Genomic DNA, 26,940 nt, shown 5'->3' with positions numbered 1-26,940 from the left:
AACACCACAGTTCAAAAGGATCAAATCTTTGGCACTCAGCTTTCTTTATAGTCCAACTCTCACATCCATACATGATTACTGGTAAAACCATAGCTTTGACTAGACAGACCTTTGTCAGCAAAGTAATGTCTCTGCTTTTTAACATGCTAAGTTTTTTATAGCTTTTCTTCCAAGGAGCAAGCATCTTTTAATTTCATGGCTGTGGTCACCATCTGCAGTGATTTTGGAGCCCAAGAAAATAAAGTCTGTCACTGTTTCCATTGTTTCCCCATCTATTTGCCATTAAGTGATGGGACCCAATCTTTGCTTTTTGAATGTTGAGTTTTAAGCCAGCTTTTTCATTCTACTCTTTCACACTCCTCAAGAGGCTCTTCAGTGCCTCTTCGCTTTCTGCTATATGGGTGGTGTCATCTGCATATCTGAGGATATTGATATTTCTCCCTGCAATCTTGATTCCAGCTTATGCTTCATCCAGTCCGGCATTTCTCATGATGTACTCTGCATATAAGTCTTGCCCTAAGAGATAAGGCAAGACTTAAAAAAAAAATACAAGGAGGAATTGGGATTTGCCAGAAAAGTGGCATCCTGCTCAAATGTCATCAGCTCTAAAATATCTTCCCACTGCTGTGAAAGTGGTCTTTTCAAAGCCCTAACCTGACCCGTCTCTCCCAGCTTACAACCTTCCAGTGTCTCCCCCGTTGCCCATGGTGTAAAGTTCAAGCTCCCTAGCATGGAATTCAGGGCCCTTCTCCACTTAGTCCATCTAACAGATATAGAACAAGGGCCATGTGGTCAGAGAGCTGTGAATTCCATCCCCAGGGCCCTCACTAAATAGCTGTGTGACCTTAGGCATGTTACTTAGAATCCTCATCAGTAAAATGAGATTATTAATAGCATGTATTTCCAAAGTTGTTTGAGGATGAAATTAGATAATGCATGTGGAGCACTTAGCACAGTGCATGATGGTAAATATTTAATACCCATTAACATTATGGATGCTGGGTGAGGCACTGGGCGACAGAAGATGAATGAGGCACCGTCCGGGCCCAACAGCATCTCACAGCCTCTAGGAAAGGAGAACTCTGGTTGGCAGACAAGCTGCATTCAGTTTGCTTGTGCCAACAAGCAATGGGGGGGAGAGAAGGCTGTGCTCCATGCCCTCAGTCTGCCCATTTCCTGCCCGCAGACAGCTTCCCCACCTGCTCCCATACAGGACAAGATTCCCCACCCCTCCACGCTGTCCTTAGCTGTTTCTCTGCCTGGACTTCCTTTTCCACGTGGTAAACTCCCACTTGTGAACAGTCTGCTTAATGGTCACCCCCAGTAGAGTTTTTCTCTTTCCTGACTCCAGCAAGAATTAACTGACCCCTCCCCTAGGCTTCCCCTATGTCTCCCACTCATATCTCTCGCAGCTCTCTCTGCACAGGATGTGGTCAGAGGTTGTGCAGGTTGTATCCTGCGCTGAGGAGGCTGCTGACCGGGGGAGTGCAGGCAGAACCTGGTCCTCGCTCTCTCATCGTGCAGTACAGCCTGGCATGAAGCTTCACCCCCTGCACGAAGGTGTCTGGCTCCATTTCTCCCACAGGGTCAGCTGGACTGAGGACAGCCCTGCCACGCTGCTCTGTTATGCCATGAGCACTCCGAGAATGGGGCTGTGATATATGTGTGCTTGGCACACAGTGGGTCCTTAAGAAACATGCAGTCACTCCACGTCCAGGCCAGTGAAGGCAGAGATGTTACAAGGGCATGGAGGTTTGGGGAAGGACACACTACTTTCACTCCCTTTCAGGAATCTCCTTGGTGAATCCCAACCTGATAGTTTAGTGGTCCAGTGGCTGAGAAGACTACTTCCAATGCAGGGGACACCGGTTTGATCCCTGGTCAAGCAACTAAGATCCTACATGCTTTGGGGCAACTAAGCCTGCACCATGACTACTGAGTCTGCTGTCTAGAGCCCATGCTCCGCAACAAGAAAAGTGAGTGCCACAACTAGAGAAGCCAGCATATAGCAACAAGGAGTCCAGGCACCACAATGAAGACGCAGAGCTGCTAAAATGAAAACAAACCCCCCCCAAACCCTGATGACTTCAGAATCCCTGCATTTGGTTCCCCAGCTCAGCCCCTTCTGACCTAGTAAACCCTAGTTTGTGGGTCTGAATCTACACAGCCCCCAGCTAACTTTTCCATGGGCAGGGCACTTAATAACTTACAATCCACTTTGGTTTTCCGCTTTTTTTTTTTTTTTTAATATGTTACCACTTTACTTCAACTATTTGTCAACAGTAACACTGAGAGAGTTTTGCAAAGGTTTTCCGCTTTTGTTAACAAGTTTTTCCTTACAGAGATGAATGGTCCCTTCACTTTACAGATGTGGAAACTGACACTGGATTTCACAAGCCAGCAGGTTGGGCTTGCTCTAGGTTACACTGAGAATTATTGGTTGACTGGCATCCCAGGTCCCCAGTCAGCTGCTTCCCATTTTCCCACAAGAGCAAGCAGTCCATGGCTGGAGGCAGAGTAATAGCATTCCCCTCTAGACAGGGGAGATGGCTTCCCATTCTGCAGGTTGAAACCCAGTGACCTTAGGACCCAAGGACTCTCTCTGAGCTTCAGTGTCTCCATCAGCAAATTGGAGCCAACCCTCATCTGTGGTGGTAAAGGTTTTATGAATGCCCACCCTTAAAGAGCTCAGCACAGTGACTGGCACATAGTATGTGCTCAGTTAGTCCTAACTTAAGATTTGTGATTATTCTACCTCTGGAACCCTGGACCTTAGCGCTGGTCTCCTGGCCCCAGTTTGACAGGGTGTGGTGGGGGCACAGCGGGGAGGGGGCAGGGGTCACGGGGCAGAGGAGAGGGCGGCGGGAAGAAGGGAGAGAAAATCCCGAAGGTCCGGAAGGCTGGGAGGGAGGCCGGGCACCGGCTGGAAACCGCGGCTATTTGCAGCTTTGCCCTCGGGCTGCGGTCAGGCTGGCGCTCTCGGCTCGGCTGCCGAGCCCGCCGCCCCGCCCGGTGCCCTCGGCCACCCGGGCACTTCCCTGGCTTGTGGGTCCCTCCTCGCCCGATCCTCGTGGCCCGGCGGGGGGTTGGGGAGCCGCTGCTGAGCCGGGACGAGGCCTCTGGAGCTGGCCGAGCGCGGGTCTGGGGCGTGGGCGGCGCCGGGGGCGGTCGGGCCGCGAGGTGAGTCGCGGCCGCGGCGAGGCTGCCCGGGCGCCGGGTGGGCGCGCACGATTGTTAAAGGCTGCGGTTTGGCTAAGATTGCGGAGCCGAGAGGAGAAAGGACGCAGGAGGGAGTACAGCTGGGGAGAGGGAAACACGAGCCGAGGGCGGGATGCGGGCAGGAAGCTGACGTTTCCTGAGCGCCGACTGCGTCCAAAGGAGGTGGAAAGACTGGCCCCACTTTACCGGCCGGCTCGGGGAGGCTGGGTGCCTCGGACGAGGCCGTCCAGCTGTGAAGCCGCGGAGCCCCGAGCCTGATCGGCCTCTTTCCTTGCGGCTGAGAACGCAAACGCAAGCCGGGGCAGGGGCGGGGCGGGCCGGAGCGGGAAAGGGACAGGGGGCGCTGGCTCTCTGGGTTCCCCAGCCTCAGAGGACGCCACAGAGACCCTGCTTCAGTTTTTCCCGCGCCCTTCCAGCGCCCCCATGTGGAGGCTCCTTCTGAAGCCCAATCCACTCGCCCACCCCACCTCCGCGCGCGCGTTTCTAGAACTCGGCGTTGGCGGATCTGGAAGGGGCCAGAGCTGGGTCCTAGTCTCACGGCCTGCCCCTTGGATAGAAAGACGCGAGGAGAAAGGGAGGCTGGGCCGCCAGAGGAGGCGAGCCTCCTCGGGATGCGCAGCGTGGTCGTTCCAATGGAGGGGGCAGGGTGGTTCCTGGTACATGTATCCCGTTGGTGTGGAATTGGGGCAATAGTCTTTGCACCCTATGCTTGGACCCTTTCAACGGCAATGGCTTAGTTTTACTGCGAATCTTTGAGATTACATTCATGCATTCATTCATTGATTCTGGATTTGATGAGACCTTACAACATGGGAGTTGCCCCACAACACAGCTGAAAAACCAGACAAGCATTTTAACATTTTAAACAGTGTGGAAAGTGCCATGGCAGTGGTATCTGGGGGATAGAATAAGAATCCTGGGCCCTCTTTACCCACATTTACAGTGTGGTTACAGTATGTGTACACTTCAGAATCCGCCTACCAATGCAGGAGATGCAGGAGACGCGGTTCCATCCCTGGGTCAGGAAGGTCCCCTGGAGTAGGAAATGGCAACCCGCTCCAGTATTCTTGCCTGGAAAATTCTGTGGATGGAGGAGCCTGGCGGGCTATAGTCCATGCGGCCCCAAAGAGGCCTAACACATGCACGCACACTTCAGACACTTGACCTAGCCACAACACTTTGGGTTGGAAAAGTGGGTCTCTACACATGGATTATAGATGGAGCAAATGAAGCCATAACCCTCTGTGCCCACAGGTTGTGTGGGCATGGCAGACAATTTGGCCCAAACCTGCCTTGCCTTTGGCATTTGTAGCCTGTCAGTAATATCCCAAGGATTTCTGAGAGGGCCTGAAGGTATAGGTGGCCCAGTACCAGAAATTCCTGGATCCTGAGAATGATTGAAAACAGTCCCTGTCCCTGCCCTTTTCATCAGACCCCTCGCCCACCACCAAAAGTGCTTCTTGGCCCAGGCCTATGGCCCTGGGACTTCTCACTCCATCTCCCTTCCTCCTCCATCACCTTTCTCCCCAGGTCCCTGGCCCCCAACCTACCCACATCTTTTTCGAAATTAGATTCTATGAGGAAAGACAAATGTGCACAGTGGCTGGGGGTGGGGGGTGTTTATCCACAAGAAGGATAGAAGTCAAGAGAAGCAAATTAATTAAAGAAAAAATACTTTTATTAGAAAAAAAAAAAGAGTAGAAGCAAAGTGTAGCGTCTAAGAAGATGATTCCGGGTTTGAATTCTGACCCCATCACTTAACAGTGTGTGAACTCAGACTAACCTTTCTGACCTTCACCATAAAATAGGAATAATAACATACTTACTTCTTAAGGTTGGTAAAATTTTTAAATGAGATAGCGCATAAAAGAATTTCATGCAGCATCAGGCACATTGTAGGCCTTAGTAAATGGTAGCTACTATGATTGCCATTAATACTATAGTTAAACAATAACACTCATCCCTATTTTACAGGAAAGTCAGATTAAAGAAAGTCATTTTCGGCATTCCCTGATATTTTGTTGTCATGTTGAGAGTTTCCTAAGGACAGGAACTGGGTCTCTCTCAGACTTGGAACTCCCTGTGGCCAGGTCTCTCTGACAAGGTTCAGTGTGCCCAGCCTTAAAGTCGGGGTTCAGAAGCTTCAGGCCTGGGTGCTGAGGGAGGCGTGTGGATCCCCCACATTAGGGAATGTGGGGTCTGCGCAGCCCTTGCCTCAGATGTGGTGGTGAAGTCTCGCCTGTGTGTTTGCGTCTCCCGGAGCCTCTGTGCAATAAAGGCCGCCAGAGCCTGACCCCATTAGTGGGAGAGGCGAAGCTCATGAATCCAATTGGCATTTTCTTCCTGGATCTTAGTTAGCAAGTGTGGCAGAAAAGTGAACTGCTAAGTGAAAGTATAATTATAATACACCATCCTTTGTCTACCAAGTGGAGCCTCCAGACCCTGCTGTCTGCAGAACAGTTTGTTTCTCAAGTCAGGAGGACTGGAGCCAGCCACTCAGAGATGGAAATGGCACCCATGAGTGGGCTAACTTGGCTGGTGCGGGTGGAGCATGAGACTCAAGATTGACCCCAGTCCTGCTCTCCCTGACCGAAGTCTGGAACACGTGGGCTCTCAGAGGAATGCTGAGTTCAGTGAGACCCTGTCCAGGCTGCCTGGGGACTGGGGAACCAAGAGATGAGGCCCTGAATGCCAGGCTGGGGAGTGTGGCTTTTGTCCAGCAGACAATGGAGTCACTGAAGGTTTTAGAACAAAGGAGTTATGTGGGATTGTGTTTTTTTTTTCCCTTCATAGGTTCCCAAATCCTCCTCACCTCAAACATGCATATGTTAATGACTAGAAAAAGGGCTGGTAGAGCTCAGGTTGGATGCATGAGACAAATGCTCGGGCCTGGTGCGCTGGGAAGACCCAGAGGAATCGGGTGGAGAGGGAGGTGGGAGGGAGATCGGGATGCGGAATACATGTAACTCCATGGCTGATTCATGTCAATGTATGACAAAACCCACTACAATATTGTAAAGTAATTAGCCTCCAACTAATAAAAATAAATGAAAAAAAAATAAAATAAAGAGACCCAAAATAAAGGTAAAAAAAAAAAAAAGAAAAAGGGCTGGTAGAATACACATAGGTGATCGTGGTGGTAAATTTTGAGATGGAGAAGTAGGTAAAGGGAGGTTTCCATTATTTATTCAGTATCCTATATGATTTGAATATTTTACAGTGAGAATATGTGCACTTATTACCTTTACAATTTAAAACAAGATGAGAAATAATCTAAATGTCCTTTAACAGGAAAACAGATAAGTCCATTGTGGCAGTAGAATACTACACAGCAGTAAAAATGAATAAATTAGAGTGGTGTATCAACGTGGATAAAACTCATAAAGTGTTGGGCTAAAAAAGCCAAGTTATATCAGGATACCTAAACTATAGGTCCATCTACGTAGAATTTAAAAGCATGAAAAACATATTTCCATATTATAAATGGACATACACATGTAGTGAACTTATACATGGGGAGGAGGAGGAGGGAGGGAACACAAGTGGCTTCAATTTTCTTTGTAATGATTCCTCTCTTAAATCAGGTAGTGAGGGAATTGCCTGGCAGTCCAGTGGTTAGAACTCCATGCTCTCACTGCCAAGGGCCTGGGTTTAGTCCCTGGTCAGGAAACTGAGATCCCACAGCCATGTGACCAAAAAGACAAAACAGGCCCCCCAAAACCACACTAGGTAGTGAGCATCGAAATTTGCTGTGATATTATCTATACGTCTTTATGTGCCTGATATAATCAAAACATTTTGAAAAAAAGAGGAATGATAAGAAAAACGGGGAAAATAAAGTTAAAAAAAGAAAAAAGGAAAGGTTAACAGTATGAAATGTGGAGAAAGTTTTTTTTTTTTCTTCTGAACTTTTTATTTTGTTTTGGGGTGTAGCCAGTTAACAATGTTGTGACAGTTTCAGGTCAACAGTGAAGGGACTCAGTCGTACATATACATGGATCCATTCTCCCCCAAATGCCATTCCCATCCAGGCTGGAAATGTGGAGAAAGTTATACAGTGACAAAGTTGGGGGCAGAAATCAGGCTGACCTGGGGTAGGCAAGCTCCCACCAGTGTTTTGAGCCCACAGGCACAGGGTCTGCTTTCAGTTTCCTGTTAAGAGTCCTGACAAGAGGGTCCTGAAAGCCCATCGTCAGCCAGTGGTCCACCTGGGGACTTCCTGTGGTCTGGACCCGCCGCGCTGGGACCCGTGAGGGGTGCTGACAGTCTTTGCTGTTGCTGCTGCTGCTACAGTGAAGCTGTCCTTGTTTCTTACCAAAGAATAAATGCAGTCATCACCCTGGGAGGGATTCATCTGAGGACCCAAGGGGTGACAGTGGCTGGACCAGTCAGTGCTGCTGGAGCCGTAGTTTGGCCCTGAGGCGGGGGGATGACCATGCCTACTTTGGCAGGAATCAGCAAGTCTCTGGCACCCAGGGGGGCGGGTGGGCGAGGATAGTGTTGAGGCTTGAAGGCTTGGGGAGGCAAAAGCCAAACTCTGGGGCCTAGGCATGGAGAGTGGGCGATGCCCAGGCTTGGCAGACAGCAAGCTGAAAGATGCTGTGCCAAGATGGGGAGAGGGGCTGCCAGGGTTGGAGATCAGAGGAGCGGATGGGGGAGGGCCAGGACACTGTCAGGGCTTGAAGCAGGAGGCCGCCGGGGGCAGGGTGGCGGTGGGAGGAGTGTGAGGATCAGTGAAGCCAGAGGGTGGCCGGGAGGAAGTGGGCAGTGCCAAAGGAGCAATGGGAAAGAGTCAGTGCCGGCTTGGGGCTGGGGGGCAGGGAGCCCTCACACTTATTCTTTCCTTAGTTCTCATTTCAGTCTTGTAATAAAAACAGATGCCTCTGTTGGTGAATTATAAAACCCTAGAGTTCAGGGTTCAGAGAGACCTCTGGGGTCATCTTTTCCAATTCCTTCCTTGTACTGGTGGGGCCAGTAATACCCATGATGAGGGACTGGCCTTTCTGAGGCCACCTGGTGAGTCTAGTGACATGACCTGGATGGAACCTGGCTTTGTGTCCTTGTCTGTGCCACACCAGTGGAGGGTAGCGTGGTGAGCTGGGAGGGGAGGGAGTAAAGGACTCTGGTCTTGACTAAGGGGGCTAGTGGTCCTTGGGGATGTGAGGTCAATCCCAGCAGCAGTGGAAGACCACCTGTGCCCCTGGGGGAATGTTCTGGGTCAATAGTGGAGTGCATCTCCTGTGAGCTGGGACCTTTGGGAGGGATCTCATGAAAACTGTAGTTTTGGTGGAACTCCAAAAAATAGAGAGGGGTTAAAAATCATTAGGAATTTATTTTCAATGGAAATCAAATACCCACAATACTAGAAAGGATTTTTACAAGGCAAAAATACATCATGAAGGTGGGTACCTGGTGCTGACCTTGGTTACTCTGCTGTCAAAGGGGGCCAGGCTGTGGTCTTCCTGTTGGCAGATAATCCTAAGGCCTGCGGATCTGTGGGGGGAACAGAGCTGAGGACTTTCTCTCAGCTTCCCTCAGCTGCAGCCCCCCAAAGACATACTGCAGGTCAAGGCAGGTGTCAGTTGGGAACTGCCCCTGGACGACACTGATCCCTCTTCTCATTTCAGAGTGTGGCAGACTGCGACCCAGGGAGAAGTATCATAATCTCCAGCACAACCGTTTTTGCATCATTCCATTTATTTCTGAGATGTGTTTGGGGACTTGCACATGACTGAAGGAGTGCTTGGCATTCTGGGAGGGCGTTGGTCTGAACCAGGATGTCCCAGAGGGAGGTGCTGCTCCTGGACGCGTGTTCAGGGGACCAGGCCTGGCTGGGCATAGATCGAGGGGGTCATCTGCCCTGTTGTCCTCTGGTTAGGGGAGGGGCCGGTTGGGGCCTGAGCCTGGGAATCCCCCTCCCCACCCCATCCTGATTGCTTTGGAAGGGCAGCCCACCATCAGCGAAAGGGCGGGGTTGTCAGCAGCTCCTGGGGGCTGCAGGATGGGACCCATTTAGCCTCTGCAGTCATCTGACCCCCATGACTCAGGCCTGGCCCTGCCCGTGGAGGGCAATGGGCCAGTCTGAGCTCATCACCACTGCCCAGAGCAGAAGTGGTAAACAAGTTTGCCCTCTGCCTCCCGCCCCTGAGAGGAAGCAGGGGAGAGGGTAAGGTGGGGGCCTCCAAGCATTCCACCCGGCCCAAGCCATCTGCGTAACACAGGTGCGTGTCATGGGTGTCCATGGGGCCTGTAGGGTGTGTGCTGGGCGCTTACATGTGGGCGACATGTACAAAAGCGTGTTTACCTTTACACGCGTCCTCGGGGGAGCTGTGGCCAACCTTTTCCAGGGACCATTTCACTCCATCGCTGGTGTCTGGGGGTCAAGCTGAAGGCCCATGGGGGTGGCCGTAGAACTAGGGGTCCCTGTGGAATAACACCTGGTTTGACCTGCTGGATCTCAGCCTCCTGACCATCAGGCCTCATGGCTCAAACTCATGCTGGGGTTGGAGCCGCATGGCCTCTGGGAGCCTCTGAGAGGCTGCAGATCTTCCTGGGCTGCTGTTCTCGGCTGCCCAGGCCTGTGGCAACATCCAACAGGCCCAGTCCTGGGCATCTCCCCTTTTGCTGTGGGCCCCTGGCTTGTCTCCCTCTTTCCATTTGCTCCCTCCTCCCCTCTCTCCCTCGTGCCCGCCTCTGTCTCCCTCCTTTCTTTTACACCCACTTTCCTGCTTTCCTTAACTTTCCTCTTCTCTTAACCCAGTAACTAGCATTGCTATCTGTAGCCACCAGATGGCACCAGCGTACCATGTGTCCCATCCTAGATGAGGGTACACCCTGTTCCATGTCCCTAGCCCAGGGTGATTAACCACCCTTAACCCTTCACAACATCCACACCTTGCCCAACACCTTCCTGAGACTTTAAACATGGAGGAAAACAGATGCAGCAAAATATGGGCAGGGCCAGGGTAGGGGCCAGGAGCTCCTTGGAGAGGCTCTAATGCCCCTTAGGGTAACACCTATCTCACAAAGGGTATTCGCACACATCACAGGGTTTCCGCCTCAAACCCGTGACCTCCTGGGTAGTGTGCACTGTATACACAAAGAGAATGAAACCCAAAGGAATGAAGTCAGTCACCCAGGGTGAGACGGCAAGTGTGTAGCGCAAGGGAGCTTGAACCTCAGCTTTGCAGTTTCCCAAACCTTGGGGTTCCTGGGCTGGCAGCAGTTCGGCAGGGGTCACCAAGAGCAGCTGGGCCCTTGAGCACTCTCTTCCATGCTGAGGCCCCTCCACTGTCTCTTTGGTGTCTCTTTCAAACCTGACGCAGAACTTCACCAGGGAAGTGCCCGCTATTATTTTAGTCTCTTGGTCGTCTCAGAGTTTAGGCATCTTTACACGAACTAGTTTCTCCTTTCCCTTTGGCCTCTCTATGTATGTTCATGCTCTGTCTCTTCTCGTAAGGCTGAAATGCAGAAGAGGCAGCCCCTCTCTGCCTTCGGGAAGCCCCCAGGATGGTGGGAAACACAACCTTACCCCAGGAGCCAATCGAAAGGGGGACACGGAGGGGCAGCTTTCTGGGAACCTCTCCTGCTATGGAGCCAGGGCCAGGTGAGGGTATTCAAGGCAGGCCTCCTGGAGGGGGCAGGGGTCAGGACGAGGGAAAGGTAGGCTGTGAAGGCAGCACCCTGGCAGCTGCTGAGTGATCCTCATGAATGAGGAGCAGCAGGGGTGGGCAGTCACAGCCCTGGAGTCAGGGGAGGGGACAGCACTGTCCCTAACTTGGGCTCAGCTCCCCTACTGGCCCATCCCCCCACCCCACCCCTCACCCCCCTGACCCACTGGGAGGCCTGTTGTGGGCTGGGGACAGGAGGCCCAGGGTGGGGTCCCTTCCCCGGGGCCGGAGCAGGATCCGGGGCCGGCTGTGGCAGTGCCCAGGAGCCAGAGAGGAGCCGCCGCCCCCCACCCCGTTGGGCCCCTCTGTAATTAGGGCTATTTTTAGGCCCTTCTTCCTTCCTATTTCAGGCCTCTGGACTGGGCCAGAGAGTGGGCTGTCCTGGGGCCGCGGGCTGGAGCCGCTAAACTGGGCCGTGGCGTGGGAGCTGCAGCCACAGCACAGACCACAGCCCGGGGCGGAGTCCTGGCAGGGGGAGGGAAGTGGGGACGTGGCCAGACCTGAAGCAGGGCTCAGTGGGGGCGTGTCCTTGGCTCATCTGACCCCTCCCCGGTGCCCCTCACTGATCTGTCCCCCCCCACCCCCCGGGTCCATCCTTCTGCCCCCTCCCTGCAGCCCTGCTGACTCGAGGCTGTTAGCCCTGGGCCTGTCCCACAGGGGAGCCCAGAGTGTGTATAATAGTTTACTGGGCGCTTACTGTGTACCAGGCACTGATCCAGCACTTTACCTGTATGAATTCATTTATTGTGTACAACAACACTACGCGGTCAGTGATGAATTATCCTTATTTTACAAATAGAAAGCCTGAGGCTTGAAAGGAGCCCGTTTTTTGTGTGCCGGGCTCAGGGAGCATCCTGTGGAAGGATGGGGGTTGGGGAAGGGTGCTTCATCCACTTCCTCGGATCCCAGTGCTCTCTCTGTCAGGCACGACTCCCAGGAAATGGCCTGTCGATCTACCGGTCCCAGCTCTGATGGCCCATGGCCTGTCCTGCAGGCGGAAGGGTGGGTCTTGCCCAGCTGGTTCCAGTTAGGCACAAGAAAGCTGGCGAGGGGTATATTTAGCCCTGGTTTCTGGAGGAGCCAGAGGTCTTTCATCCTTGGAGGCGCTGGCCACAGCGGGACTCAGCTTGCCAACACTGGGCTCCTGGGCTGCAGGGCAGACAGGCTTCGGGCAGGGAGCGGGGTCAGGGAGGAGAAGGGGTACATGTGACCCTGTGCATCTCTGTGGCTGGCGGGGGCAGTGTTAGTGCCAGTCAGGGCCTCTCAGTTCTGAATGCCACTCTCAGGATGTGTTTAGGTTTGCAGGCTCTGGAGACGTGGGCTACAGTCTATGGAGTCGCAAAGAATCGGACACGGCTTAGAAACAAAACAACAGCAAGCATTGGAGGGCCGGCCTGGAGGTAGACCAGCTGCCTGCCCCCGTGAGCCTGGGTCCAGCTAAGGCCTCATGTGTCTGTGGCATGGGGTTAGCCGGGCCTGGGAGTCCAGGGGCCTGTACTTAAAATTAAGCAGCAGAGGTGTTCAGGGGGTAGAATTGCAGGGACAGGAGAGGGTGGCCCTTCCATTCTCTCTGAGGAGGCTGACATGTTTGGGCATTGATATTTTGGAGAAGGTGGAGGGTTGTGGGGGCAGGTATATCTGTGTAAGAGAGAAACAGGCCCACGGAGAGGCAACTACATGGTGCCAAGTGGTGCTGGGGGTGAGGGTTTTGGGTGTGCGGAAGGGGTGCATGTGTTTGACTCACTGCCACGGGCTTTAGGCGGTGGGCACCCTCTGTGTGATGGGGCTGGTGGGCTGGGACCCGTGTGGTGTGGGTGACTGTGTTGCTGGGATCTGGTGGCGCCTGGGTGTGAGATGACACACCAGTGGCTATGGCATTGCTCCGCTGTAAGTGACTAGGACAACATGTGACCCCGTCGTGATGTTTCTGGGGGGCAGCCTATGAGGATGGTGGTAGATGAGGGCTGTTTTAAACTGTCCAACTTTGATCCTGTGGGGTTGTGTAATTATCCCCCTGGATGTTGGTCTCTGTGCTTGTGAGCCTGGGAGTAAACACATGTGTGGATGCAGAGTTTGGGACTCAGGCTGTGTGTGTGTGTGTGTGTGTGTGTGTGTGTGTGTGTAGGTTGTCATTCTGGGTGTGACTGGGTATGTGAATGTAGCAGGGCTGCCAGCTTCCCACTCCACATGAGTCCTGCTCCCACTGCAGGTCATGGCCCACTGCCCTTCTGGGGACCCCTACCCCAAAGCCACAGGCCCTCTGGGCCGGAGGGAGGGAACCCTACAAGTCATAAGCGCCTGTCTCTCTCCTAATCCTCTCACCCCCGCTCCCTCCGACCATCCCCACAGACGGCAGGCTTCTACCTGCCCTGGGGCGGGAGGCAGGAGAGAGAAAGAGGAGCCTGCCCGCCTGCCCGCCGCCCCTCTGTCGTCTCTGCACTCAGACAAAGAGCTCACCCTGGTCTCTGTGGGCGTCTGGGAGACGCTGGAGGGATTAGCTGCCCGCGCCGCCCTCTCCCCACCTCATGCCAGCCCACCCGGCTGGCACCAACACACCTCTGAGCCCAGGGGCGGTGCCCTCACCATGGAAGCCTCTCCTGCCTGGAGTGTGTATGTGTGTATTTGTGTGTGTGTCCCCTGCCCCCACACCTTGGTGGGAGCAGAGGTGCAGCCTGATGAGAAGTGGGGTACACACCTTCCATGCTGGTGGAGCCACCTTCTCCCCTGGGTTTCCACTTCTCTGTCACTGAGCATGTGCTTGGCAGGCCTACATCTGGGGCGTCACCCCTATGTCTTTGAACCTCTCATTCCTGGCTCTTGCACCCCTCCCCCACAGTTGACTGCAGCTCCGACCTCCCATTCCTTCCCTCTGCATTCCTGGGGGAGGGTGTGATCTGGCCAGTAAGTGCTGAGAGCAAGAGAGAGAAGGCGGTGGGCGGTGGGCGCCCCTCCGGGGAGGGCTTGGCCCACCCTAGTGAGGTGAGAGCGAAAGTCGCTCAGTTGTGTCAGACTCTTTGTGACGCCATGGACTATATAGTCCATGGAATTCTCCAGGCCAGAATCCTGGTAGTGTGGGTAGTCTTTCCCTCCTCCAGGGGATCTTCCCAACCCAGGGATCGAACCCAGGTCTCCTGCATTGCAGGTGGATTCTTTACCAGCTGAGCCACCAGGGAAGCCCAAGAATACTGGGGTGGGTAGCCTATCCTTTCTCCAGGGATCTTCCTGACCCAGGAATTGAACCGAGGTCTCCTGCATTGCAGGCGGATTCTTTACCAACTGAGCTACCAGGGAAGCCCTAGCGAGGCAAAACTGTGTTCAAAGGAGCTCAGTGCAGGAGACACGGGAATTACATTGAGTCTCCTCTTTCTGGAGAGCCACCTATGGCTTCTCCATGGGGAGAGTGACTGGTAGACTGGGCTGGTCGCACCACTTAATGTTGAGGCTTTAGGTCTAGCATTTTCTTTGTACTGTGCAAAATCAGAAATGATTTTCAAAGTTCTTTCACATTTACTCTCAAGGATTTTCTCAATAGGTAGGGCAGGTATTGGGGTTTCCCTGGTGGCTCAGTGGTAAAGAATTGGCCTGCCAATGCAGGAGATGTGGTTTCGATCCCTAGATTGGGAAGATCCCCTGGAGAAGGGCATGGCAACCCACTCCAGTATTCTTGCCTGGGAAATCTCATGGACAGAGGAGCCTGACTACAGGGTACAGTCGGGTTGTAAAGAGTCAGACTCAACTTAGTGACTAGACAATAACAGCAAAGGATGGCTATAGCTACGTTTCCCAATTCAGAGGTGTTTAGATTGAGGCTCTGAGAAGTTAAAGGATTTACTCAAAGTTACACAACTGGTGAGCAATAGATACAGCCAAGATCTTGGTCTGTAAGTGTCAAGGGAGACCCTTTGGATCCCTCCTAATGCCTGTGGCTGGGCCTCTGCCTCCTCAGTCCCTGCCATCCCTGAAGACTGCTGCTTCAGGAGACTCTGGAATGGGGGCAGGCCAGTGGGAGCTGGTTGAGCTGACCTGGCTCCGCCCTGAGTCACACCCTATCCTGAAGCAATCGGGGGCTTGTGGCATGGACAGTCCTTGCATCCATCCTGGGATTTGCAGGTATTTGCAGATGCTCTCTTCCTCCTTTTGCCAAATGGGTTGGGATCTACTTTGTCCCATATTCCTCTTTTCTATCCAAATATTATTCCAAGGTTTAGTCCCCTCCTATCTCCTTTTATTCAGTCTTTAGTGGAGACAATGAGGCACCAGCCCCATTCTGTCCTTGGAAGGGAAGCTGCCAAGCATACCAAGAAGCTGGGATTTCCCAATAACTGCAAATGGTCATGGAGGTTAGGGATCTGGCTCCATGCCTTCAATATAAGAGATGATCAGTGTATGAAGATGGACATATAGTGGTGAGTGGGTGGATAAATATATAGAAGAGGGTGAACGCACAGGTGAGTTGGGTGGGGGATGCATGTGTCAATTGGCAGGTAAATGGATGGACGGATAAGTGACCAAGTGGAACATGTGGATGGGTGAGTGGGTGGTGTTAAGATGGATGGGTGGGCAGGTATTTAGATAAATGGATATATGAGTGAATGGTTGAATGGATGGATTATTAGGTGGGTGGAGGATAGTTGGATGGATAGATGGATGGAAAAGTAGGTGAATGGATGGATGCATGGAAGGATGGATAAATGGATAGAAGAGTGGATGGATTGATGGATAAATAGATAGATGAATGTATGAAAAGGTAGAGATGGGAAGGTGGGTAGATATGTGTGTGTGGATTCGTGGTGAGATTTGAGAGCCTGAAGGAGCTTTTGAAAGACAGGCTATACATAGAAAATGAATTGTTCACAAGTATTTTGGTTTTGGTCAGCCCTCAATCATCTGAACTGATGAAGAGAAATTATATTTAGAAAAATCTAGAATATGCTGGTTGGTTGCAACCTGATTTATATCACACTCAGGGGTAGGTTTTGTCTCTCTGCTCTGAAGTCTGAGAGTCTGAATGCAGGTGATGTGTCCATCTTATGCACAGGTATGGCTCAACTTGGGAGTCTAGATCTCACGTCCCTCTCAGCCTGCCATCATCTTCCTCGCTTGCGTGCTGGGCAGGACAGCATCTCCTCCCAGACGGTTACAGACTGCAGACAGGGTGGTGTGATTCTCCTGCACTCTCTGGGGGGCTCCTTCCTTCTCTAGGGACAGTGTCTGTACTTCCTGAGGATCTAGGGCTGTTCCTCCCTGTTTCCCTGAGGTTTAGTCAGCACTGGAGGAGACCATGACCACAGAGATTAGCCTGGCATCTGCTGTGGTGGTGTGATGCTGACACGAACTTGACAACGCAGTTCTGCTCTAACAATGGAAGGTGGACACTGACCCGTTTTCCCGAATGAGAGGAGGCAGACGGAAGCTGTAACAAGACATGTGTTAGTCAGATGCCAGGAGGGGGTGTGCTTGGTCGGGGGATAGGTGGAGTGCAATCATTTCTTTTCCCCTTCCCAGGTGTCAGGCCTCTTCTTGGCTTCAAGAGGATTCTCATTTGCCTTTCTCTTGGGGAAAATCTTCCCTCTGGGACCCTGGATGGCCTGACCTCCCAATTATAGGAGCCTCATGCATCAAGTACCTGTTGGAGGCCAGGCACTTGACATACAGCATCATGTTCAATTCTCACAGTGTGTTTTCAAGTGAGTATTTCTCGCATTTTATAGATGAGGAAACTGAGGTCCAGAGAGATTAAAGAATGTGCCTGGTGTTGCCCATTTAGGAGGCTGTAAAATCAGGATTCCTATTCATGTTGGCCTGGCTTCTCTGCTTGGGCCACTTCTTATTCTGAGCCCACCACCACCCCCTGCATCCTGCTCTAGCTGGTTAGAACAGGTTTAAGGAACAGCAGCTGGGAAGACACACCAGAGGGATGTAGGTGATGCCCCAGAGAATGAGAAGGCTTGAGACCAAGGAGATGGTCTCTAGCAAGGACCTTCATGTTGTGTGTCTAGGCCATTGTACAGAGACCTGCTAGCCTCTATCTGAAATATGAGGCAGCATGAAGGATTCGGGTGAGAACACCAGAAGGATTTTCTGGCCTAGAGGGCTGTAGAACTCTGGAAAGATCAGAAGAGAAAGGACAGAAACATACATTCTTTGGGGAAGGTGATGCATAGTGGTTCCAGCACAGCTGATTTGCTGACCTGAGAAAAGGGAGTGGCCCAGAGGTCATTTTGGGACATCCTCTTGCAGCCAAAGAGGCCAGAATGACCTGGGTGGGCGTTTCCCTTAGAGATTTCCCAGTTGAAGGTAAGACCAATCATGGGGACTGGTGCTGAGATGCCAAAGCTGGCACGGTTTGGAACTCACCTTAGGATCCCAAAAGTGGGGGGCCCAAAAGATGCCAGGACATACTTTTTTGGGAGATAGGGAGGGGACAGCTGCAGGAGCCACAAGGGAAGCCTGCCCCCCCCCAGTCCAGGCAGTCCCTGAGGCCAGAAACCTGCCCTGCCCCTGGGGATGCTGAGAAGGCAGCAGGGATTTGCAGGAGCCTGAGCCCCAGGCTGGTGACCAGGTGGTCGGACCTCTGGCCAGTCCTGAGCAGATGGGTGGCAGGGAGCTGGGGGCTGGGCAGGGCAGGGGGTGGAGACTGGGAGGTCCAGGTGGGCCCGAGCAGAGGGCGGCCCCTCCTGTGTCTCCCCCCCGCCCCCCGCCCTGCTGGCCTCCCTCCTTTCCCTTTGATGCTTCTCACCACAGACTTCAAACAGGCTGCCCTCTGCTCCTGCCCGCCCGCCCATAATTAGAGCCTGGCTCAGGCTGCCTCTCGCCCTCACTCCCTTCCCTGCTCTCAGTCTGGCTCCAGCTCTCTGACTCGTCTTTATCTCTCTTCTCTCTCTCTCTTTCTCCATCTCTCTTTTCCTGGTCCTCTGGCTCTCTGTGTCTCTGATCTTCTGTCCCAGGCTGGGTCCCCAGGTTGCAGTTCCCATGGATGCATGCTCTCTCCCTTGTGTGTGTGTGTGTGTATGCACGTGTGAATTGACTTGGGTCTCTAATGTGAGAGGATCTATGTACACACGTTTGTATATAAACGTGGTAAGAGCAGGAGGGAGCAGACAGGTGTGAGTCTGTGCACATGTGCATGCGTGCGTGGGCTGCTGTGTGATCGGCGTCCTGCCTTCTCTGTCTCCTTCGGTGTGTTCTCACTCTGACTGGAGACTTGACTTCTCTGTCTTTATTGCCATGTCTTCTCTCCATCTCTATAAGCTCTGTTTCCATCTTTCTCTTTTTCCCTTCTTTCTAATGTGATCTGCATCCCCTGCCCACACTGAAGGCTGCCCTCCTCTGCGCCTTTCCCACCCGGAACCTGGGGTTCAGGCCCTACCCACTCCCTGGTGGAAACTGCTGCCAGGGCAAGACCACAGGGCAATGAGCTAGGTCAGCTCCAGGCTGCCCACCTCCTTCCTGGTCGTGCCCTCAGCTCCCAGCACAGTCTCCAGGCCTCCTGCCCCTCCCTGGACTTATCTCAGGCCCTCCCAGGGTCTGTTTGTTCTGGGCCGGGCTGACCTCCCACCCCATGAGCCCCCTTTGCAGCCCTGTGGCAGGCAGCACCATGTCATTCTCTTTCCCCGGGGGATGGAGATCTTGCCAGGAGCCTCTCCATGACCTAATCTGGGAAGTAGGGGATCGAAACCTCTACAGGTCCCCGACCCTCCAAGGCACTGGGCTCAGGCTGCACCTTGGCCCCAGCCAGAGCCTACAAATCTCAGTAGCATCTGCCCTCTGGTGTAAGGGCTTTATCCCCATCAGAGAAGAGGCCCTCTCCTCCCTGTTACCCCCCAGGGCACCTGGTGGCACAGACTTGGGCCCTTTTGAAGAGACTGACCTTGAGCATTGAGTGGTCTGGGTGTGGATAGACCCCCAGGGCTGAGAAAGCCCTCCCTTCATGCTGCAGCTCTGGACTAGCCTTGGGGCCTCTCTGGGCCTGTTTTGCAAGGATGCCATGAGGAGGGTGATGCTACAAAAGAGATGACTAACCCGGAAGTTAAACTTGATGTTTTCCAGCTGACAGTGCCCTTTCCTGGTCACGTGGGAGCCTTGTGACTCCTGACAGGGGCGTGGAATGAGGTGACCCCATCTTTTTACAGGTGAGGACACTGAGGCACAAGGATGTTCTGTGCCCTATCCAGGGTCCCTCCAGGGGGAGGCAAGTCTGCTGGGCTGAGGGCTCAGGGCCCTGTGGGAGTCCAGGCTCCAGAGAGTTGGGGGAAAAGCAGGACACATGTCCCTGGCTGGGGCCTCACTTCTCTCTGGCCTCGGTAGTTCTGGCCAGTTTTAGGTTCTGGGCAAAGATGGGCACCCGTGGGTGGATGTGAGCTCGTGAGTCAAGGGCTTCAGCAGGGATTTCGATTTGGGGCATTTCTGGGCAGGACCCAGGAGATGCCATGCCTCAGGGATGCTTAGGGGATCAGGAACTCCAGAGGCTGGGGGGCACCCCCTCTGAACTGACAGCCCAAGCATGTGTGATTGCGTGTGTGTGTGTGTACGCGCATGGCCGTGAGGGAGTGTGTGATGCTGAGTGTGTGTATGAGAGTGTGTACACAAGCTTGAGTGACTGTGGGTGTGTGTGTGCACACGTGGTGTGCCTGGGAGCGAGGGTTTGTGACTCTATAGACAAGTGTGGTGTGAGAGGCTGTGACTTGTGAGTGCCTGTAATCCTGTGAGGTCATTTCGAATGTGAATGAGGGAGAGGGTTGTGTCTGAGAGTCCTGAGCATGCGTGATGTGTGTGTGGATGTGAGAATTGACTTGGGTCTCTGATGTGAAAGGATCTATGTAGTTTCTATGTACACACATTTACACATAAACGTGAGCCAGAGCAGGAGTGAGCAGACAGGTATGAGTCCAGGCTCAAGTGTGTGTGGATGCGTGTGCCGCTGTGTAAGCGGTGTGATGCCCTGGCTTTCTCCATCTTTAAGGTCAGCACCACCTCCTCCCTGCCTCCTCTGTTGTCCCTCCGTGTCCCCTTCTTTCTCCCTCTCCTACCTAGCCACCCTTTGGGGATCAAGTGCCAGGACCACTCCCTGATTCCAAAGGCACCTGGGGACACTCTTTGTCCCTTTGCTGATAGGAAGGGGGTCCTCAGGGGCTGCGGGGGTGGTTGGTTCATGACGGAGGGCATGGCAGCCCCTGTCTCTAGGCCTGGTTCGAGGCGGAGTGGAGAAGCGCCTCCTGGCCTCTTCTCCCCCCGCACCATCCCATGGGCCAGGGTGGGATGGGGGAGAGTGATTGTCCAGTGTCAGCGTCTGGGTCCCGGTGGTCGGTGATTGTGGAGGCAGCTCCCAGGCCCGGACACTGGCTCCAGCTCTGCCTGAGTGTCACCAGCCCGCGCGTCTCCGAGCCTCTGCTCCTCACCTGTGAATCTGTTCCTCCTGAGTTAGCACCTGGCTGCCCGGGTCTCACCCTCTCCCCACCTGACAACTGTGGCCTGTTTCCCCAGCTCTGCCAACTTGGCAGAGTCCCCAGTCTGAGGTTCTTGGCTGAGGAGAAGCCTGGAGGAGTGAGGGAGTTTTTTCTGCCCTAGAAACTGGATATTTGGGCTGAGGTGGGCATGTTCTCCCGGGATAGACTTGTCCTAGCACACCTCTGCAGCAGGGAGGGACCCCGGGGGTGGCCATCTGAGGGAGACACTGCTGCACTGGCTCTGGGGAGCCCCAGTCTGAGGGGGGGTCCCTCAGTTTCATGGGAGCAAAAAGACACACTGGATACCCAGAGAGCTGGGCCCACACAGTGAAATAAGGACACGATTCCCAGCCACACAGAACTATAAGATCCACAGTACTTACGGAGGGCTGGGCTGAAGGCAGCCACTCAATTCTTTGAATAGATGAAAGGAGAGGAAGGAAGTGTGGGTCGAGGGAGGACATCAGAGTGAGAGGGACGGAGGGACAGATGGAATTGAGCTCTGAGGCCCTGGGCAGCTTCCCGAAGGCTACAGGGATGCAGGGACAGCTGCGTCTTCACCCTGAAACTCTGGATGTTTAAAGCCTCTGGCATTTATTGTCAGCATCAAGGCCTCTCCAGGACCCTGGAGCCAGGACCTCGCTAGAGTCCCTGCTTCGTTATTTTCCTGCTTCAGTCTCCCACTAATACTTTGAAGAGACTCTCTCCTGGAAGCTCAGAATCAAAGGTTCCCTTCCTGCCCTTGCTAGGAGAGGAAGGGGGTCCATAGCAGGGGGTGGTGGGGTCAGCCTGGGTTCCCTACCTTCTCATGGGCCACTCACTCCCCTTGGCCCAACTCCCTCCCTCCCTCCTAAACCCAGAAAATCTCAGGGGCAGGCATCTCTGCCCTGTCCCCCCACCGTGCCTGCCAGGGGGTGACTGCCAGGGAGAGGGGCCTTCAGCTCATCCCTGCAGGGGTCTTGCCTTGCGGAGCCCAGGAGGACAGAAGCCCCTGGGGTGTCTGGAACCCACTCATTCCCAGGTAGCCAGATTGGTCACATCCTCAAAAGCAGGCTCAGGGAACCCCAGAGATGAGTGGGAGGGTAGAAAGCAGGTCCCAGGCCACTCCCCGCCAGAACCATCCCACCCCCTATGGGGACCTGCTCTTTGCTTGGGGTCTGGTCTCCAGAATCAGGTGGTGGGAGCTAGTCCTGAGACCTGAGGCTGGCCCTGCCACATCAACTGAGCATCTCGGAGAACAGGGGTTGTGTGCCCTCATCTGATAGGTTCCAGTTTCAAGGAAGAGGAGGCGTGCGAGACCAAGGATAGGCAGATCTAGAACTAAATTGTGATGGCAGATCAGCCTGTTCTCTTCTTGATAGAAGATCAAAGTTCTGGAGGGCTGAGACTGGGCTCCCCTCACCTTTGCCAATGTTGAAAGCTCTCCTGAAAAAAAAGAAAGAAAGAAAGAAAGCTCTCCTGACCCAAACCAGCTTGTATAGCAGTAGCTCCAATAGCTATATTTGCAACTGACTGATGCAACCCATCTCAGACAGGAACTCCTTCAGTTTGTGATCATTTTACAGTCGCACATTCACACACTTGATCTCATTTTGAGCCCCTGGCAACCCTGAGATGCAGGCAGGAGTTTTGTTGTGTCTCCCATTTTGCAGGTGAGGAAACGAGGAGGAGAGTCCTGCTCATTCAGAAAGTGTGCCAGGTTTTGGGAAATCAGGCCCTCTCTTTCCCACTCTCTCATTACTTACCACATTTGGGAAATAATTTGGTTCAGTCCTTGGAGCCAGGGAAGCCTTGGATCCCTTGTGGGTGGGCTGTGTGTCTGGTTTAGGCCAGGGTGACAAGGCCAGGGGCGGTGGATGGGCTCACCCCCGCTGAGTGCAGACCCCTCCCATCCCAACACAGCTGTTAGCCTCTCAGAGCTGGGGCCACAGCAGTCTCAGAACTCAGGACCCCTTCTGGGGAAGTTGTGTGTGCTAGCTGCCCACTCTCCTCCAGGAACAGGGCCTTGTGGCCCCAGCCAGCATCCTGTGGGCTGCATCCTGGCTCTGGTCTTGCAGGGCTGGTGGGAGGCATGGGGTCCAGGCCTGGGCCCAGACTGGGTAGGCTGTTCCTCCTTGGGATCCGGTGCCTTCTTACCCTCGGAAAGGAATGCTAGAGTGGGTCCCTCCCCCACTGGCGGTGACCGGCCAGGCCACTGCAGAGCACCAGCTTTCTCTGGGTGATGTCCCTCTCTTTACCCCAGCCCCTGACAAGAGACCCCTCCTCTTCACACCCACCCAAGAGTCCAGCCACGTCAGCTCCCTCCCTTAGAACTCTCTGTCTTCCTCCTTCCTTCCTACTCTGGACGGAGCTCCTACCAGTGCCAGGCACCTAGTGGGTACGTCATCCAGGTGGTCTCATTAACTCTGCCTGAGAAGAGATATCAGTAGCTCTCATTTTAGGGTTGAGGAGCTGAGGCCATAGAAGGTAGAGTGACTTGCCCAAGATCATACAGTTAGGGTGCTGGCAGAGCTAGGATTCAGTTCTTCAAGCTCCACAGAGAGTGGAGGTGGAAGAAGTGCTGCAGAGCGAGCTTGGAGCTTCAGAAGGGCTCGGACTACCTCTGTGGGGATCCCCAGCTTCATTTTGTGGGTGCAGTGCTTTTAAATAGGAAAGTTTCACAGAAGAGCAGAGACCCAGACTTCCTGGGTCCAAATCCTGCTCTGAAACCTAGATGTGTGACTTTGGGCAAGTTACTTAACCTCTCTGTGTCTAGTTTTTCTCATTAGTACAAAGGAATCGGTAATAGTGCCTGTCTCAGAGGCTTGCTAGCAGGGTCGAGAGTCCCTGAACCTAAGGTTTTTTGAGCAGAGAGCAGTGCAGGCTGCATGTTATGCACCGTGTGTTTGCATTAAAACAGGTAGCTCTTAGCTGGACCCCTTCCTTCTCCCTTTCTCACCACCTCGCCCTCCTCCCACCCATCATCCTCTCTGAGGACTGAGAGATGCTGCCCTGAGCAAGGAACTGAGCCCCTGACCTGCCATGGATACAGGCCACCATGTGCCCTACCCATCTTTGCTATGGCTGCTAGGCGCCTGGTGGGCAGAAGGTATGTGTACGTGACTCAGTTTGGGGAAGGGGAGCAACATGGAAGAGTCTGAAAGAGCCTCCCCAGTGACTGGGGGTGGCTGCCAGGGTATAGCAGGGGCTGCCTCCTTGTTCTGGCTGTGGGATGAGAGAGGGGCTTCAGGTGCTGGGTGAGGAGGACCTGGGGCTGGATTCCAGCAGGAGGACAGAGGTAGCTGGGCTGAGAAGGAATGAAGTGGGGGTGAGGGAGAGGTGGGGCTGGGGTGGGAGATGGGGCAATGGAATAATGGGGATGGCGGGGATCTGACTGAAACCCACCCTGGAGCAAGGGGTTGAGGACAGGCCTGGAGGAGGAGGAGGCTTGGCGGAAGTGTCGGCCTGGTGTGTCCCCTGATTTCTGTTTGCGCCTCCAGAGGCTGGGGCATTCTCCCCAGAGCCTGACAGCTCCCTGGCAAGTCCTGTCTCATCTCTCAGGGGCACACCCCGCCCACCCCCAGCCAAAGCCAGGAATGGGGCTGTGGGCAAGGGGTTGGTCGTTTGGGTGACACTGGCTAGAGAAGTGTCCCTGAGAGGCACCTGGCCTTTTCTGATGGTGGGCAGGGGCCACTGGGGTCAAGGGGTTTGGACACAACCTCAGCTGCAGAAAAAGTGTGCTCTCCTCAGTGGGAATCAATAGAAGAACACCTTCAGTTCAGTTCAGTAGCTTAGTAATGTCTGAGTCTTTGTGACTCCATGGATTGCAGCATGCAAGGTTTCCCTGTCCCTCACCGATTCCCGAGGCTTGCTCAAACTCATGTCCATCGAGCTGGTGATGCCATCCAACCATCTCATCCTCTGTTGTCCCCTTCTCCTGCCTTCAATCTTTCCCAGCATCAGGGTCTTTTCCAATGAGTCAGTTCTTCGCATCAGGTAGCCAAAGTATTGGAGCTTCAACTTCAGCATTCGTCCTTCCAATGTATATTCAGGATTGATTTCCTTTAGGATTGATTGGTTTGATCTCCTTGCAGTCCAAAGGACTCTCAAGAGTCTTCTCCAACACCACAGTTCAAAAGCATCAGTTCTTCAATGCTCAGCTTTCTTTATGGTCCAATTCTCACAACCATACATGACTACTGATAAAATCATAGCTTTGACTATACAGACCTTTTTTGGCACAGTATTGTCTCTGCTTTTTAATATGCTATCTAAGTTTGTCATACCTTTTCTTCCAGGGAGCAAGTGTCTTTTAATTTTATGGCTGCAGTCACCATAAGCAGTGATTTTGGAGCCCAAGAAACTAAAGTCTGTCACTGTTTCCATTGTTTCCCCATCTATTTGCCATGAAGGGATGGGACCCGATGCCATGATCTTTGTTTTCTGAATGTTGAGTTTAAAGCCAGCTTTTCATTCTCTTTCACCTTCATCAAGAGGCTCTTCAGTCCCGCTTTGCTTTCTGTCATAAGGGTGGTGTCATCTGCATGTCTGAGGTTATTGATATTTTCCCCTGCAATCTTTATTCCAGCTTGTGCTTCATCCAGCCTGGCATTTCGCATGATGTACTCTGCATATAAGTTAAATAAGCAGGGTGACAGTATACAGCCTTGATGTACTCCTTTCTCAATTTGGAACCAGTCCATTGTTCCATGTCCAGTTCTAACTGCTGCTTCTTGACCTGCATACAGATTTCTCAGAAGGCAGGTAAGGTGGTCTGGTATTCCCCTCTCTAAGAATTTTCCAGTTTGTTGTGATCCATACAGTCAAAGGCTTTAGCATAGTCAATGAAACAGAAGTATATGTTTTTATAGAATTCCCTTGCTTTTTCTATGATCCAGCAGATGTTGGCAATTTGATCTCTGGTTCCTCTGCCTTTTTTAAGTGCAGCCTGAACATCTGGAAGTTCTTGGTTCATGTACTGCTGAAGCCTAGCTTAGAGAATTTTAAGCATTACTTTGCTAGTGAGATGAGTGAAATTGTGTGGTACTTTGAATGTTCTTTGGCATTGCCTTTCTTTGGGATTGAAATGAAAACTGACCTTTTCTAGTCCTGTGGCAACTGTTGAGTTTTCCAAATTTACTGGCATATTGAGTGTAGCACTTTCACAGTATCATCTTTTAGGATTTGAAATAGCTCATCTGGGATTCCATCACCTCCACTAGCTTTGTTCATAGTGATGCTTCCTAAGGCCCACTTGACTTCACACTCCAGGATGTCTGGCTCCAGGTGAGTGATCACACCATTGTGGCTATCTGGGTCATGAAGATCTTTTTTGTATAGTTCTTCTGTGTATTCTTGCCACCTCTTCTCAATATCTTCTGCTTCTGTTAGATCCGTATTGTTTCTGTCCTTTATTGTGCCCATATTTGTGTGAAATGTTTCCTTGGTATCTCTAATTTTCTTGAAGATATCTCTAGTCTTTCCCATTTTATTGTTTTCCTTTATTTCTTTGCATTGATCACTGAGGAAGGCTTTCTTATGGCTCCTTGCTATTCTCTGAAACTCTGCATTCAGATGGGGTATATCTTTCCTTTTCTCCTTTGCTTTTAGCTTCTCTTCTTTTCTCATCTATTTGTAAGGCCTCCTCAGACAACTGTTTTGCTTTTTTGCATTTCTTTTTCTTGGGAATGGTTTTGATCACCACTTCCTGTACAATGTTACGAACCTCCGTCCATAGTTCTTCAGACATTCTATCAGATCTAATCCCTTGAATCTACTTGTCACTTCTACTGTATAATCGTAAAGGATTTGATTTAGATCATACCTGAATGGCCTAGTGGTTTTCCCTACTTTCTTCAATTTAAGTCTGAATTTTGCAATAAGGAATTCATGATCTGAGCCACAGTCAGCTCCTGGTTTTGCTTTTGCTGACTGTATAGAGCTTCTCCATCTTCAGGGGCAAAGAATATAATCAATCTGATTTTGATATTGACCATCTGGTGATGTCCATGTGTAGAGTCATCTCTTGTGTTGTTGGAAGAGGGTGTTTGCTATGACCAGTGCATTCTCTTGGCAAAACTCTGTAAGCCTTTACCCTGCTTCACTTTGTACTCCAAGGCCAAATTTGCTTGTTACTCCAGGTATCTCCTGACTTCCTACTTTTGCATTCCAGTCCCTGATGATGAAAAGGACATCTTTTTTGGTGTTAGTTCTAAAATATCTTGTAGGTCATCATAGAACAGTTCAACTTCAGCTTCTTTGGCATTAGTGGTTGGGGCATAGACTTGGATTACTGTGATACTGAATGATTTGTCTTGGAAACAAACAGAGATCAATCTGTTGTTTTTGAGATTACACCCAGGTACTGCATTTTGGACTCTTGTTGACTATGCGGACTACTCCATTTCTTGTAAGGGATTCTTGCCCACTGTAGTAGATATAATGGCCATCTGAATTAAATTCACCCATTCCAGCCCATTTTAGTTCACTGATTCCTAAAGTGTTGATGTTCACTCTTGTCATGTCCGGTTTGACCACTTCCAATTTACATTGATTCATAGACCTAACATTCCAGGTTCCTATGCAATCCTATGCAATATTGTTCTTTATAGTAATGGACTTTACTT

The 26,940-nt window shown here is 52.4% G+C and overlaps 1 long non-coding RNA gene across 4 annotated transcripts in view; it reads left to right on the top strand.

Annotated features, from left to right (window-relative positions):
• Window positions 1-3,058: 3,058 nt before the first annotated feature.
• Window positions 3,059-26,940, top strand: part of LOC122694878 — a 61,888-nt gene continuing 38,006 nt past the window's right edge. Inside the window, exons 1-4 of one of the 4 annotated variants that reach the window (XR_006341261.1) lie at window positions 3,059-3,180; window positions 16,395-16,576; window positions 18,939-19,021; window positions 23,235-23,423. This is a non-coding gene — a long non-coding RNA (uncharacterized LOC122694878). Of the gene's footprint in view, window positions 3,181-9,335; window positions 9,441-12,131; window positions 12,290-16,394; window positions 16,577-18,938; window positions 19,022-23,234; window positions 23,424-26,940 lie in introns of those variants that run through there. The other 3 variants (XR_006341259.1, XR_006341260.1, XR_006341258.1) reach the window with 3 other exon arrangements.

This window comes from Cervus elaphus, chromosome 5 (assembly GCF_910594005.1).
Source record: "Cervus elaphus chromosome 5, mCerEla1.1, whole genome shotgun sequence".
In the NCBI taxonomy this organism is placed as follows: Eukaryota; Metazoa; Chordata; class Mammalia; order Artiodactyla; family Cervidae; genus Cervus; species Cervus elaphus.
The sequence above is the reverse complement of the archived record's forward strand: the minus strand, read 5'-3'. Positions and strand labels throughout refer to the sequence as shown.